We start from the raw sequence: 15,309 nt of genomic DNA on the forward strand, positions 1-15,309 counted from the left end.
AGGGTTTCAAAAATTTCCCAAAAATTGGGGTTATTACAGTCTCCCCTCCTTAAAAGGATTCCGTCCCGGAATCAAATTGAAAATAAATAGGGATACTCTCTTAGCATTGCACTTTCTAACTCTCGAGTAAATTTTTCCACATTGTAGTCCTACCACCAAACTCTGCCTAGTTTGATAACCCTTCTCCTAAGTGCTTGTTCCTTTTTTTTACTCTAAAACCCTTCCTGGTTGCTCCATATAGGTTACGTCTGGTTGCATGTCTATGCGCTCATATGCCCCTAATTATCTGGCATCCGAATTACACTTCCTTAACATTGATACGTGAAACACGTTATGACTTGCTACATGTGCTGGGGTAAGGCTAGCTCATATGCTAACTTCCCAATACTGCTTAATATATCCAAGGGTCCAACAATTGGTGGACTTAGCTTTACTTTCTTTCCGAATCTCATTAACCCCTTCCAAGGGAATACCTATAACAACACTAGGTCCCCTACTTCCCATTTCTTGTCCTTTCGTGTCAAATCAACATACCTCTTATGTCCATCTTGGATTACTACCAGCCGTCCTCTGATTAGATCTATTATATCCCTGGTCCTTTGGACTACTGCGGGTCCGAGCATCTTGCGCTCTACAACTTCATCCTAACATAAGGGAGATCGACATTTTCTTCCCTCAAGGATCTCATAAGGTGATACCTCGATATTGACATACGATCGATTATCGTGAGATAACTTAATCCGCGTTAAGTGATCATTCCAAATTCTTTCAAGTCTATTGCACTGACTCTCATCATAGCTTCTAGCATTATAGCTTTTGCTTCTCAATACCCATTCTTTTCCAGTTCGTAGTCGCTACTACCTTCCGTTCCTAATATTATACTGGTTACACTTTTGCTCGTTAGCGTTCTATAACCTTTTAATAACCACGTCAACCTTAGTATCACGAATGTGTTTCCATTCCGAATACCACCATAACTTTACTACTCCTTTTTCAGCTGTTTCTATTTTTGAAAGCTTGATCCATCATATAGAAGTAAAAGAATTCATTGAGAGATCACTATGATCATGAACACTTGTTACATTGCATAGTTAGTACAGAAGGTGGCCAGCCTTTAGTACTTGACAAGCAATTAAACAACATGTGGTATCCTACTAGGCTTCTATCACAAAGATAGATAGTCATTCGGCAATACCTCCCCTTCTGGAAGGGTTGTTCTTCTCAGCTTACATGAAATGAAAAGAAGAGAAAAGAACGAACTGAAGAGAATTGTATATATGTAAAAAAAAATATTGCCATAAAATATCTGGCTTGGAATCTACCTCTGAACTATAGAGGTTTGTCATAGGAGAATAAAACATATACGTATATAAATCAACATTAAGCATTATAGCATCGTATTTCCCATGCCTAAATATTTCTATTCCGTCCATCATTCTATGGACCCATGCTCTTCCTCGAGCTTATACACAATCACCTTTGAAACTCCTTCGATATCAAAATTCGAACCTGGGGTCTCATTCTAGACATCATCGTTACTTAAATTCTATGCTTGCACCGTAACCTTCCTCGTATAATAATACGACTCTCTATTGATAAGAAAGAATAAATATTCAACAGGTAGATACTCTACTTAATTAGTCTATCAATGATAACTTATACACTACCATGACCCGTTTAGTGGTACTCGATCTCAACATCCATTCCAATACAACTCTCACGGTTGTAACCAGCTCATTACTCGCAGAATCATTGCTGCATTACTATGGTCCACTACTGACCTACTATCGTCATTCACGTTCCATGAAATCTTAATATCTAACCATACGGAGTCCATACATGTCGTATCAAATCCTTCTAAGGAGGTAACATAATCACCATTCATGATTTATGAAGAACACTCCTGATCCTGACATACATACATGACATGAAGCAAATAAAATTGCAGAAGAGTTTTCATCAAGCAACGATAGCAGGTTAATACCATTCTTAATCATATGCCTTAAATAGAAGACTTAACTCAAAGGTTCGTCTAGTCCTTTTTGAAACATGGTCCTGGCTTATCTCAAGATAGTATCTTCTGAGATAGATAGCCTGCTCATGGCGATTACACGAATTAAACCTTTACCAACTACTATTAGGGTTGGGTATTTGCACAATCATCAGAAGGAATGTCAATCTCTCAAACCATAAAACAACCTTTACGGCTTCAACCATTATTACTGTATTCCTCTGGCATGAGCGCCTGTAATTGTCCTCTTACATTTAAAGTGTCGGCCACCTCTTTGGCCTTTCCTGATAGTAATATTTCCTTACAATCAATGTCGTCTTAACCACTTTCACTAATTTTCTACCCTATTTCCGATCACTGCTTGAGTGAAGATGTTTTCCTTAAAATCAGATGAGTAAAAAAAAAAATCACCATTTTTCCATAAGTTATCCCCTCAGTCTTTAGAGGTTAATCACTGTCATGACTGACTTTCAATCATAATTAGAACATCTTTTATCTTAAGTCCTAATTGCCCTGAACAATTTCGACCATTACTGGTTCGATCCATACTTTCTCGTGGTTTAACACGTGCCCCACTTGGCAACATTATAATTACGTCATATTTCCTTTATCCACATTTCTATTCTTGAGAATTTTGAATATTACCTTTTTCCTTGTAAAACCTCTAAGGTTATCCTTCAATCGTTCCTCCTGTATTCCCTAGATACAAGGCATATCAAAATACCATTTACTAATACTAGAACCATTGTCTATATACTTCTGAAAAATTTCTCCACTGATTCTTAAAGGTTGTTGGTACCTTAACCCTTTCCCAATCATACTGTCAAAACTCATACTGTCCCTATTAAGGGTGAAATGCCAACCTTTATGCATTCCCCTAGGATTCATTTTAAGTTACCGATGTTCTATCCTTAATTCCACCTTTAAAAGGTACCTGCATCCTTCCATGGATAAATCAAGTCATATATCCTTGATAGATTATCTTATTCATCATTCCCACCTCGATAGTCTATACCTAACTTCATAATAGCATCCTTATTCAAATTGAGGTCAATCCATATGGCCTCCAAAAGATAACAATGGTCATCCGCTTTTCTTTCCTGATTTGGTAATGATAACATGGATGTTCTGGAAGATATTGGTCATGTTCAACGTGAACTTCTTCTTAATAATTCCTTATTTACTTTTGTTGTTTATCTCAACAGTCACCTCAATGTTGGGATATCTTTCATACCTGGCGTCTCCCTTTCTAGGTATCATGCCACCGGTCTTACACTTCCCATTCTTGAAGGTCACTTCCTTCATCCAATTTTCTTAATTTCTTACTTCCTTGTCTCCTTAGTCTATCCGCGTCTCATTATTTACCCTTCGAATTATCTCAAGGTTTCATTGAATTCTCCCAACTTATAGGGGATAATTATATATGTATCTCTTATGCCTTCAACCATCTATTTTAACTCATGGTGAATCACCCTCATCCTGACGATTACATACTTTTCTATGTCTATTGCTACGAGTTTTTAGGGTTTCCTCATACCCAACTCCCTTATCATACTTCAAACTCTATTGCCTTTATATTCCTTTCCACTTCAGTTTCTTTTTATTTTCCTTTCTCTTATCATTATTTCATGAACCAACACATCATAAGCATTGATTTCAAACATCCCGTCATTCTGGATTCGTGTCCTCAGAACGAATCTTGACAACTTTTACATCTTAGATTCCTAATTCATCATACTCGTCTGCCTTTGTTCTGGCTCTAAAGCTTTTACACTATCTCCTTATCTTTGGGAATTACTTTCCCGAAAACAATTGACTGAACTTAAATCAGTTTATTATAATCTCTTGCTCCGTGCCTTCCTTGGTCTTTCACCAGCGGGTGGTCTCTCTCTTAGGAGGGTAAGTGACAAAAACAGTCTTTTGTGGTTCGTCAATCATTCAGAATCTCAAATGATTCCTCTATTTCCTTTAGCCAGGCTCTTTCCTCGACTGGGTCAGCTTGTTCCTTAGAACTCTAAGAGCTTAGCGACTTAAAGGTCATGAAAGAATTTCCCTACCGCATTGTTTCCTCAAGGTGGTGGTTGGGGATAATAGTCTAAGTTCTTTTTTTTAGACAGGTCCATGAATTGCCGTATAGGAGTACCGTCTCGGGTCTCCTTTCCTTACTCGACTTTCTGTTTCCTTAGTATGAAATGTTTCATCCTTCTCCCATACTTGGGGTTATCTTATACATTAAAATCCTCATTTTCCACTTCATTATTTTATGGGTTCCTTCTATCTTGATGGCGTCCTCCCTGACTATCACATTCAGGGTTTGCCCTTAATCTTATTCCTTGAACTATGACTTTCATCTAAGATCTCATCTTTAAGCTCTTGAACATTTGGAACCCCAATTCTATAGGAATACCTCATTATTCCCTTATCATTTTTTCTCGGTATTAATCTCATATCTATTTGTTGGCTCTCTGCCTTCATTCTTCACTTTTTCTCGCATAATATGTTCTTTTCCGATAATTCGGACTATATTGCAATCTCAAACAGCTTTTCGCTACCGGCTCCGGTTACCTTCACTACTATTTCCAAAATCTCTTATAAACTCTCTCAAAGACATTATCATCTTGAGTCTCTCCTTTTTACTAAGGGCATCAGCCACCACATTGGCTTTCCCCGAATGATAAAGAATCTCCCAATCATTATTCTTGATTAGCTCTAACTGCCTCCTCTGGCATATGTTGAGCTCTTTCTACGTGAAAATGTACTAGAGCACTTATGGCTTAGGTAATTCTCGACTTCTCTTCATACAAGTAGTGCCTCCGATCTTTAGGGTAAAACTATTGCCACGAGCCTAAGCTCATGGGCGGGGATATCGAATTTCATATTACCTTAATTGTCTTGACATGTACGTGATTACCTTACCGTGCTGCATAAGAAGTACCCTAATTCCTTATACGAAGCGTCACTACACATCACAAAATCTCCTTTTCGATCCGGCAACGCCATCATAGGGGTCGTCACCAATCTTTGCTTCAGTTCTTGAAAGTTGTTCTCGTATTTCTCTGTCCATTCAAATTTCTCAGTCTTACGAGTAAGCCGCGTTAAAGGGGGCTACTATCTTTACAAACTTGAATGAACCTCCGATAGTGACCGACCAATTCTACCTCTGGTAGTCGACCTAACCATGGTCATCAATTCATCAGTGGTCCTTTATTCATTCTTGTCAGGATCCTCCATGGGATCCTCCTCAGCAACTATCCCTTCTAGGATAACATCCTCAACATGAACATCATCCGATCCCGCGTTAGGACGCTCTATCAGATCCATAATCTGATCTCCAATAAGTAATAAAACATCATCGCGTTGTTGCTCCTCAACCTTAGGGTTCGGAGTCCCGCTACCATATACGATAATGAACTACGCTTCTATCACGATATTTATAAGGGTTCCCATAAGGGTTTTAACTGTCAGTACTACGTTAGGTAGCCCGACTAGGAACTTGGCAAGAGTTCTTATTATCTTAGTGAACTTATTATCTTAACATCACATCATCTCTGAGGTTTATAACGCTTAGCTCTGATACCACTTCTGTAACACCCCCAGATCCGGGGTTGGGGATCCGGGTTGTCACGAGTTCCATTCCCCTAATAACACCCAATCTTAATAATTACTCAACTACTCGGTACTGTGACCCCACAATAAACACACACCACACGTTATAGTCTCAGAGATGAACATCCAAAAAAATAACCGCAAGTCATTTTATTCCACAATTATCTGCCAATACACCTTAAAAGGTTTTCTGAATGAATTTACATTTTCTTTGCCATTATTACAATTCATAAATATACATAAGTCTGGTACATCATAAGTTGAAAACCTAGCCTATTGGTAGTTCCTACCTCAGCTACAGCGACATCCACGCCTACAGGAAACTGCGGAATGTTTCCTATCCGCCTGCGAATTGGGAGCTTAGTCCTGTTCATCTTTTCTATCTGTTGTTGTGTGATGAAAGAAGAAAGCAAGGGTGAGCAGCAAGCCCACCAAAATAATATGTATAATGATTAATAGTATATGAGCCTTCTCATAGTACTCATGAAAGTCTTGGTCAAAAGAAATGAACCAAGTTGATATCTTAATGCGATGAAGTCGCAAAATATTAGTATATATACATATATACTTTTCAAAATCTTGGAAGTCCTCTTCCATGCATAATATACACAAAGTCCCAGTGTATAACTGTATAAAAAAAATATCGTTGCAAGGTGACCTCATATATCTAACCTTGTCTCAACGTTTTTCTGAAAATCTTTGCCATTCATAAGACAATTATTAACTAGATATAAGTTTAAAAGATGAAGTTACAAGATACTCCAATATACTTATATCTTTTCCAAATACTACTTGAACTACCACCGTTCAAGTTATAATTAATTTCAAAAGTTCATCCCAATGATGAGACCACAAGATAAGACTTGAATAGATTCAATCTTTGAAATATTATTAAAGGAAATGAAGTTAGGATATACTTCATTAAGTTCTGATATATATATATATATATCCACATATACATCTTCCTTTATACATTTCCTGAAAACCTTTGTCATGTAAAGTATGAACAGAATTGCAATATCCAATAAGTTTGGAAAGGAAAAGAATTTTGGCATAAACCAGATATCTTGCTGATCAGGCAAAGATACCCATAAGTAACCTTTTCTACTAGTAGATGGACGAATTCCCCACTGGTCATCACCCTGGTCGTAATAGGACCTTATGCTGGACTGCCACTCAGCCACTTATGCATTTGATGGACTCCCACTGAGCCACTTACACTATCATGGACGCCCACTGAGCCCATGTTGCTTATGCCGACTCAATAGATGGACTTACTTCCCGAACGTTGGGTAAGTAATCAATTCATTTACCAAAACTGCAACCGTGTTGCGAATATAAAATACACCACAGAGCCGGATCCCTCTGGTTTTGAGCGAGTATTTAAATCCCCTTTTTAAAAGGAAGATCTTAAATATATAAAAAATGAGTTTTGGGATCCGCTCTAACTTTTGAAAATCATTTTTAAGACTCGAAAACACTTTAAAGAGTGTTTGGAATAATGCTGATTTAATAAAGTAAATCAGTCTCAATATAAAAGAAATATCTGAATATTATTATTTAAATAATATTCCCATAAAGAATAATTGAGGTAGAAGTTGGAAAACTTATACTTGAAATGAGTATTAAATAACCAAAGATATACTTATACGAAAGTACTATCTTTATTTGAATAATCAAAAATAAGTTTGATTATCGACACCTTATTCTTTAATAAAATAAAGAAAATATCTTAGCAAATAATCGGAGTCATAGATCCTCAAATGAATATTCAAATAATATTCATTAAATAATATAAACTGAGTCATAAGCCCTCGAATGAATACTCAAATGATATTCAAATAATAAAATAAACTGAGTCATAAACCCTCGAATGAATATTCGAAATAATATTCGATTAATAAAATAAAAGGAGTCATAAGTCCTCGGATGAATATTCAAGTAATATTCAATTAAGTAAAATAAAGGTATCGAATAAACCTTATTCGATCAATAGTTTTAAAAACTATAACCATATATATATATAAATATATGTATATATATAATATACTCGGGAACATCGACTCCCGGTTTAGAAATATGTTCACCTTTTATCCCCTATACTAAGGGTATACGCAACTACTTGCTTATTTCTAGCATAGGTATTATGCAACTATAAGCATTGAAATCAACAGATAGATAACCAGATTACGAAACAGACATGCATATATACCATATCAGCATGCTCCAATATATCGCAAAATTTGCTAATAACAATCATGCACTATCACAAGATAATGCATATACATATATTTACATCACAACAACAGTATATCGGGTAGAAAACTTGCCTGAGCGACTGGGGGTTATGAATGGCTCGGGACGAGTCTGGTAACCTATAAACAACAAGTAAGTTGGAATTAAACCAAAGTCACTTGTAAATCTATACTTTAACTAACTTAGACTCTAACGCTTGTTTTGCGCTTACTGATTTTCTTAAGTCGCTCGAGTACCCTCGGCTCCACCATTTTTAGTAATTTAACCTTTACGAGTTTTAAGGCGATTCCTTCGCGAGTGTCTTACCAACTGCCTAACACACTTACCATAAATGTTTCATACATTAATTAACCCTTTTTGGTCTTTAACCTATGTTTCAAAGTAAGGCGAGGGGAAAAGTTTCGTTCGCGAAACGCCATTACTTGAAATGGTCGTTTCTCCTAAACCGTGCATCGGAATCGAACGAACTACATATCAAAACGAAGCTCGTAACATGAGATATCTAAACATGGCAATGGTCAAAATCTAGCAGGGGGTTCTCGGGTCCTAATGTTATGCACAAAAACAGTCTAAAGAAAATCGGACGTTACGACGGCTATGTTTACGCGATTTCCCAATTTTAAACCATTCAAAACCAACCACAATTCAACCTCAAATCAAACATACAACCAACATCCATCCAAACCACATCATAACAGCCCCAACAAATCCACATTAACCATTTATACTTATTCCCCACATGAACTAAAAGCTTTACTTAGGTTCTTTAACTAATTATCAAGATTTACAACTCCAACAATACCACAAAACCAACTAATCTCTACAAACTCAACCAAACTTCAAACAATCAAGCATCATGCTTCACATATACTATATCAAACATATTCATTCCTAATTACTCAAAACTAAAGCTAGGGTTTGTAGTTTATACCTTCCTTGGAGAGTGGAGAATCAAGAGAATGGCTTGGAATCACCCTTAAAGTCCTTATCCAAGCTTAATCTAAACAAAACTTCATGAACACAAATTTTAGTTCTTGAAAAACACTATTCACCATCTTCTTCCATGATTTATAGAAAAAGATTGGCTTGGAATTAGAAGCTTAAACTTATAGGAAGTATGTAACTATCCATGGGGAAGCTTAGATAATTACCTTGCTAAATAGTAAGTGGTGGAGCTTGGATCTTCATTTTTTTAAGAAAAGGGCCGAGAGCATGAAGAAGAAGAAGAGAGATTTTTGTGTTTTGTTTGGTGAAATGAAATGTTTTGGCTTGGTTGGTTGATTTTTGTGTTGTTTTTGGTTAATTACTTAATTAACCTTGATTTTGTGTGGTTATAATTCAACCACACTTCCTTCCCTTCTATGTCATGCTTGTGTCATCCTCATGATGTCATCCTCCCCTCCTTGTCCTCTTCTCATTGGTTGGGTGACATCACTCTCTCTAATCCCTTTGATTAACTTCCTAATTGTTTGCCTAATGACCGCTGATCTGTTATACGGTTCGCTTAACTTTCGTTTTCGTTTATCGTTTGAGGGATCATACCCGGGATCTTATTACTTAGGTTCCCTTAACCTTTCTCAGTACATTATATTCCTTTTTATGATCCTCTATTATAATCCTTTAATTTAAATCCTTTTATCATGTTACCTTATACTCAATTCTTTCCGTATCTAGTGTATTTCTGGGAAAAACCAAAGTGTTCGGATTTGGATTCTGACGATCTTTAGATACACTTATATCCCATATAAAGTACTAATAAAATCTCAGAATATCCATATCAGAACCCCTACATAGTGTGGCACGAAAAGTTTTCTCATTCAGCAAAAACACTATTCATAAGGGTTTCAAAAATTTCCCAAAAATTGGGGTTATTACAATGCTTTCATTGGAACCCATGGTGACGATGAGTTCGATTATGGGCTAATCGTTGGCATGGGGTTCTAGCAGATTTACTAATGAATTTTAATAGTTAATTTGTTTCGATATCTTGGTGTGTGGTGATTGATTGATATCCTAGTATTGGTTGTGCTATTCGTCTTATGTGCGTAGCTAACATATAAGATAGCGTGTTAATCTCTATTAAAGCGACAGTGAATATAGAGGTTTAGAACTTGCCATGCTAGCATAGGTTCATGTATATGTATGCATGATTCGTAGGTAACTCTAACCGTTTTACTTGCCCTATGTAATCAAGATAGATAACTTATGCTTAAACCGTTATGTTGTCAAATTATATAGACATATAGGGTCTCAATATAATTGGTGCATATTCAGCTTTTATCTCTTTTGTGGATGTCTGGTAAAATGGTACTCGTACAACGAAAGTTGGCGTTTATCAGTTTCGTGTTATCTGATTAGTGTCATCACCATCACATGCTAAGGTTAAGAACAATAAGGCTATTGAATGAAGTAGTAATGAAGTTAGAATCCCTTTTTTGTCATATATAGTAATTTAACCTTAATTCTCTTAGTTAATGTTATTTAGTATATTCTTTTAGTTTAATAAAAACCCAATTTGTTATTTGTCTTAGCATTGAGCAATAACCATACATTATTGCATAGGTGCATAAATTGAACTTAACCTAAACCAGTCTCTGTGGGAACGAATCTGATTTATATCTTATACTACTTGCGAACGCTTTTACTTGTGTGAATATTAGCGCGTGTTTTCGCCCTAACAAGTTTTTGGCGCCGCTGCCGGGGACTCGGTGTTAATTTTTAGTTTATGTGCTTGTCATCAGTGGTCGTTAAAGTTCACTGACTCGGATTCTTTTACTTTCACAGTTTATTTGTTTGTGTTTCAGGTACTCATTATAATGTGAGATCTAGCAGCACGAACGAAAGCCTTGATGGATTTTTCTCAACCCAAGATCAATGACATTCAATCTAGCATTGTCCGGCCAGCTATCACAGCTAATACCTTTGAGATCAAGAATGGCATAATTAAATGGGTGCAGACTTCAGTCCAGTTTGGGGGTTCTCCAGCGGAAGATCCCAATACACACATTAGGGATTTCATGGAGATCTGCGACACCTTCAGGTTCAATGATGTTTCTGAAGATGCTGTGAAGCTGAGACTGTTCACATTCTCTCTGAGGGACAAGGCTAAGAGCTGGTTACACTCTCTACCAGCTGGTTCGATTACTACTTGGGAAGATCTTGCTCAGAAGTTTCTTACTAAATTCTTACCTATGGCGAAGACAGCTGCAATCAGGAATGCTCTTACTCAATTTGCGCAGCAATCAGGATAATCTTTATATGAAGCTTGGGAGCGCTACAAGGAGATGCTTAGGAAGTGTCCTCATCATGAAATGCCTGATTGGATGATCATCAATTATTTTTACAATGGTTTGGGAGCACAGTCCAGACCCATGCTCGATGCAGCATCAGTCGGAGCATTATGGGCAAAGAGCTATGAGGAAGCTTATGATCTAATTGAACTGATGGATGCTAATGAATATCAATATCCAATGTTACGACCGGCATTTTATGTAATATTATTTGTGAATTTGGTATAATATTAAGTCAAATGAAAATATATTCAATGATTGTACGTTTGTGTGAGTGAAAATTTCTGCATTATAAATTTGCTTTGGGTAGTATATGATTTTTCAAAGCAAGAGTTTATTTAATTTCTTTATTTTTGATTTATAAGGAATATTCTAAGCTTTGGAAAAATCTTCTTTTAAAAGGCATTTTGTTCACAAATTTTGAAAATGATTTTATAAAGTCTCTAAAAATACGAGTTAATTTATGGTATAAATTTTATAATTTTTGAACTTGTATTTTATTTTATAAAAATAAATCATTATAAATTTTAGTTGTCATATTTATCAAATTACATGAATAACCTTGCATGCAAACTCTCTTCTATTTAATCAAAGGGCAAAGAAGACATTCTCAACCCCACTAACTCACATTTTGCTAACCAATTTACCCCTTTACCCTTGCATGCAAATCTACCTAACTATATTGGAGGGTTACTCTTGTAAAATCTCAAACCCACTCACATTATAGTCAAATCAATGCATAAAAACAAGTCCAAGAAGTGATCATCACCTCACTTCACCCCACCACTTCACTCTCTTCTCCCTCCCTCCTCCCTCACCTCTCGGTTTTTCCCCTCCCCTCTCGGCAACCACCAAAACCGAGCCCCATCCCCTTCTTTCTTCAACTCTCACTCAAACAATCATCTTATATCCAAGTAATTTTACTCCCTATATGTTATTCTTATATATATTTCAAAAGTTTAGAGTGAAAAACCTATGTTTTGACCTTGCATGGTGATATTTTTGTTAAACTCAAAGTGAACCTCCTTGATTCTTGTGAATCTAAGGCTTTCACCATGAGATATAGTATCATAGGGTCAAGAATGGCTAGACATAAGAGTGTTACACTTATGAAATGTTGTTCTTACCCTAATCCATTCGGCCATGACTTGATAGGAGCCGAATGGATGGTGTTTTGTTGCCTTGTTACATTTTTGTGTATTTTGTGATGATAACGTGAATTTTATAGTAAAAGCTTGATAAAACCCTTTTGCATGCTAGTTGATCATTTAGTTGTAATCCATGTTAGTCTTGCATGTTGAATTATGATAAAAATTTATTTGGAAATCATGTTGCTTTGGCTTGAAAGATCCGAAAGCATGCATGCATGTAAATCATTTTTGATTTTTTTTGGAAGTTTTGATCATTTAGATTCATGTTGTTAGTGAGCCTTAATTTCAGTAGGAATAATGTATTAATATTGATTTATACTTCTTATTGCATGGTAATAATTCGTGGTTATCTATTATAAAAAAAAATATATATCTTGTTGCTTCAAGAGCATAAAGGTTTGTGATTTGTAAAGAGTAGTCTCTTTTATTTTGCCATAGTTGCACCTTAGGTAAGGATGATCTCACCAAGGTTATTTTGAGAAAAAGGGAGTTAGTTCAGTAGAATACCATGTATAAGTCTTTGTTTAAGTTTTGAGTTGTTGTTAGATAGGTTTGTCAAGTCAAAGCCTTGGAAAAATGAGAGTTATAGTTTCTGCAGAAAAATCAGTTTAGTACCCTGAGGTTTAGAGTGAGTTTTGACCATGTCATTGATGTGCACTTTGAGGCCCAAGCTACCAGAAGTTAGTATGGGGAGTATATAATAGGTTTTAGGAGTTGGTTGGAGGTTTGCATGTCATTTGGTTAGGTGCACAAGTAGAATAACAAAATCCGTCCAGCAGGGGACAGTTTTGTTGCGACTTAGAAATAGGGAGATTTGGCCATGTCATGGGTAGGCCCTCATTAGGCCCAATTGGGCCTTAGTTAGAGGGTATGTCAGAGAAGTTTTTCCAACCATAGTTCATAGGATATGAGCTAGAACCATGTGTCACAAGATAATTCAAGTCAGGGCATTTTCTGCCCAGAAAACAGGGGAACCTTGGACTTTTAGCTTAGGCCCAAGAAGGCCCAAGCCAGGCCTTTGAGCCACATCAAGCTTGTGAGATGCCCTTAGGTCAGGAGAGTCTTGTGTAAAAATTTTGAAGAAAAACTTGTAGTTTAAGAGTGTCTAATGCACTCAAGAAACCTTAGTTACCATTCTGAAATTTGCACCAGTGAGCACTTTCACTTATCACATAGCTTTAGAACACTTAGAAGTGAGTATTAGGTCGACCACCATAGTTGTAAGATAGTATAAGGTCAGTAGAGAAAAAGGCACAAGTGAGGGTCAATAGGTTTTGGATAATTTAGGAAAGGCACATTGAGTTAGGAAGCCCAAATTTGAAGACTTTGTTTAGTTAGCGACCAAGTGACTTAAGTGGTGAGTCGAGATCATCCAAGCCTAGTGTGGCATTATGGTGTATATGATGTTATTTGGTATTAATATACGATATGTGATTATGTGGCTACGTGTGTACATTTGAAAATATAATGGTGGATATGAATTAAGTGCGTATAGGCCTAAGTGCCATCCATGTTTAATTTCGGGTTGTAAATAGGTTAAGATGGTAAGAATATATTATAATGAGGATTATTATTATTTATGTAGGATCTCGAGACGAGGGAAAACTTGCCATAAAAGTCGAGTGAAGCTCCAGTTGTTGCTCCTACCAGTCAGACCAGACCGGTCTATCTCAAGGCAAGTGATTCAACTTGACCTTCGTATTTACTGTAAACAGTTCATATATATATCGATGCAATTATCCTGAGTCATTTTGATATATTTAAATCAAGCGTATCTTTTGTTTATCTTTGAGTTACATAGAGATGCCATGAACCCTCGAGTACGTATTGCAAGTAGTTCAAAAGTCTTTCATGATAGTTTAATGCCATGATAAAATAGAGATTTGTTATAATACTTTATTGATCCTTTTGATTATCATGCTATTGATCCCTGAGAAATCTTGATATTGCACCCTGATGCTTTGATTCAACTCTTGAAATAACCTCGATAGAAACTTTATCTTGATACCTAAAAGCCAATCATTTCTTAAATTCATTCATGATTGTTTGATAACCCTATCCTTACCCTAAAGCTTGATACCCTGTTATATCTTGAGCTGATGATCACTTTCTTTATATTTTAACACCTCTATCCTATTGGAACCAGTGATGCTTATCTTTTTGATGTTCTAATACCTATACCTTGTCTACAACCATTGCTTTAAGCCTAGTTTGGCATTACTCTTTCATATTATCCAATAGCCTTGCTCAATTTCCTTGTCAAAGTTCTTGTTTATGGAAACCTCTCAATTACCCTAATATAGTAAAGTCTAGTGGATCATGGCCCTGAGATTTAGTGTCATATTTCCAGTGTTTCAAGGTGATCTATAATCCCTTGATAAAAATGATTACAGTCGAAAGAGATTTTGTCATAAATCGGCATCAGTTTTTAAAATGATTAAAATGTGGATTTTTCAGTCCCAAAGGGGGATAAATGTTTTCTTTGAATGGTGGATCTGGACTGAGACGCGAGTCCTTTCCACACTTATATTAGGCTTAAAAGTTGCCTAGGGATTCCCAATAATGTTTTAGAACCCAGCGAGGTTCGGGATTACTTCGCGGCTGATCACCGGCTGTAATCCGTAGCGTCATAAAATGATTTTGATTAAGAATGATTTTAAAATTGTTTTGATGCAAGCAAAATGATGCCAACTCACATAAGTTTTATCTCTCGTTATCATTGATTATGTCTTTCCATTGTCATTCCTAAAGGTATATCTCGATTTATGTTTTGCGTTGTACTGTTAGCACTTGTTGAGCTTTTGGCTCACTTCTTGCTTTACCCTGATATTACAGCTAGCAGCTATGGTTAGATTCAAGCAGACTGCCCATAAGACCTGTGATGCTAATGCTTATGTTCGAGCTCAGGTAGAATAAGTAATAATAGATGTGAGGATTCGGTATTTGTAATCAGATGTAATAGCTGGTAGTGATGGGCTGTTCCAAACCCTAAAAT

The 15,309-nt window shown here is 36.3% G+C and overlaps 1 non-coding gene across 1 annotated transcript; it reads right to left on the bottom strand.

The window, feature by feature from the left end:
- Positions 1 to 11,079: 11,079 nt before the first annotated feature.
- On the bottom strand, positions 11,080 to 11,186 carry LOC141716399 (small nucleolar RNA R71). Its single transcript, XR_012573111.1, has one exon. It is a non-coding gene; the product is annotated as a small nucleolar RNA R71 (small nucleolar RNA).
- Between the last annotated feature and the right edge of the window lie 4,123 nt (positions 11,187 to 15,309).

Source organism: Apium graveolens, chromosome 3, assembly GCF_009905375.1.
Source record: "Apium graveolens cultivar Ventura chromosome 3, ASM990537v1, whole genome shotgun sequence".
Taxonomy (NCBI): domain Eukaryota; kingdom Viridiplantae; phylum Streptophyta; class Magnoliopsida; order Apiales; family Apiaceae; genus Apium; species Apium graveolens.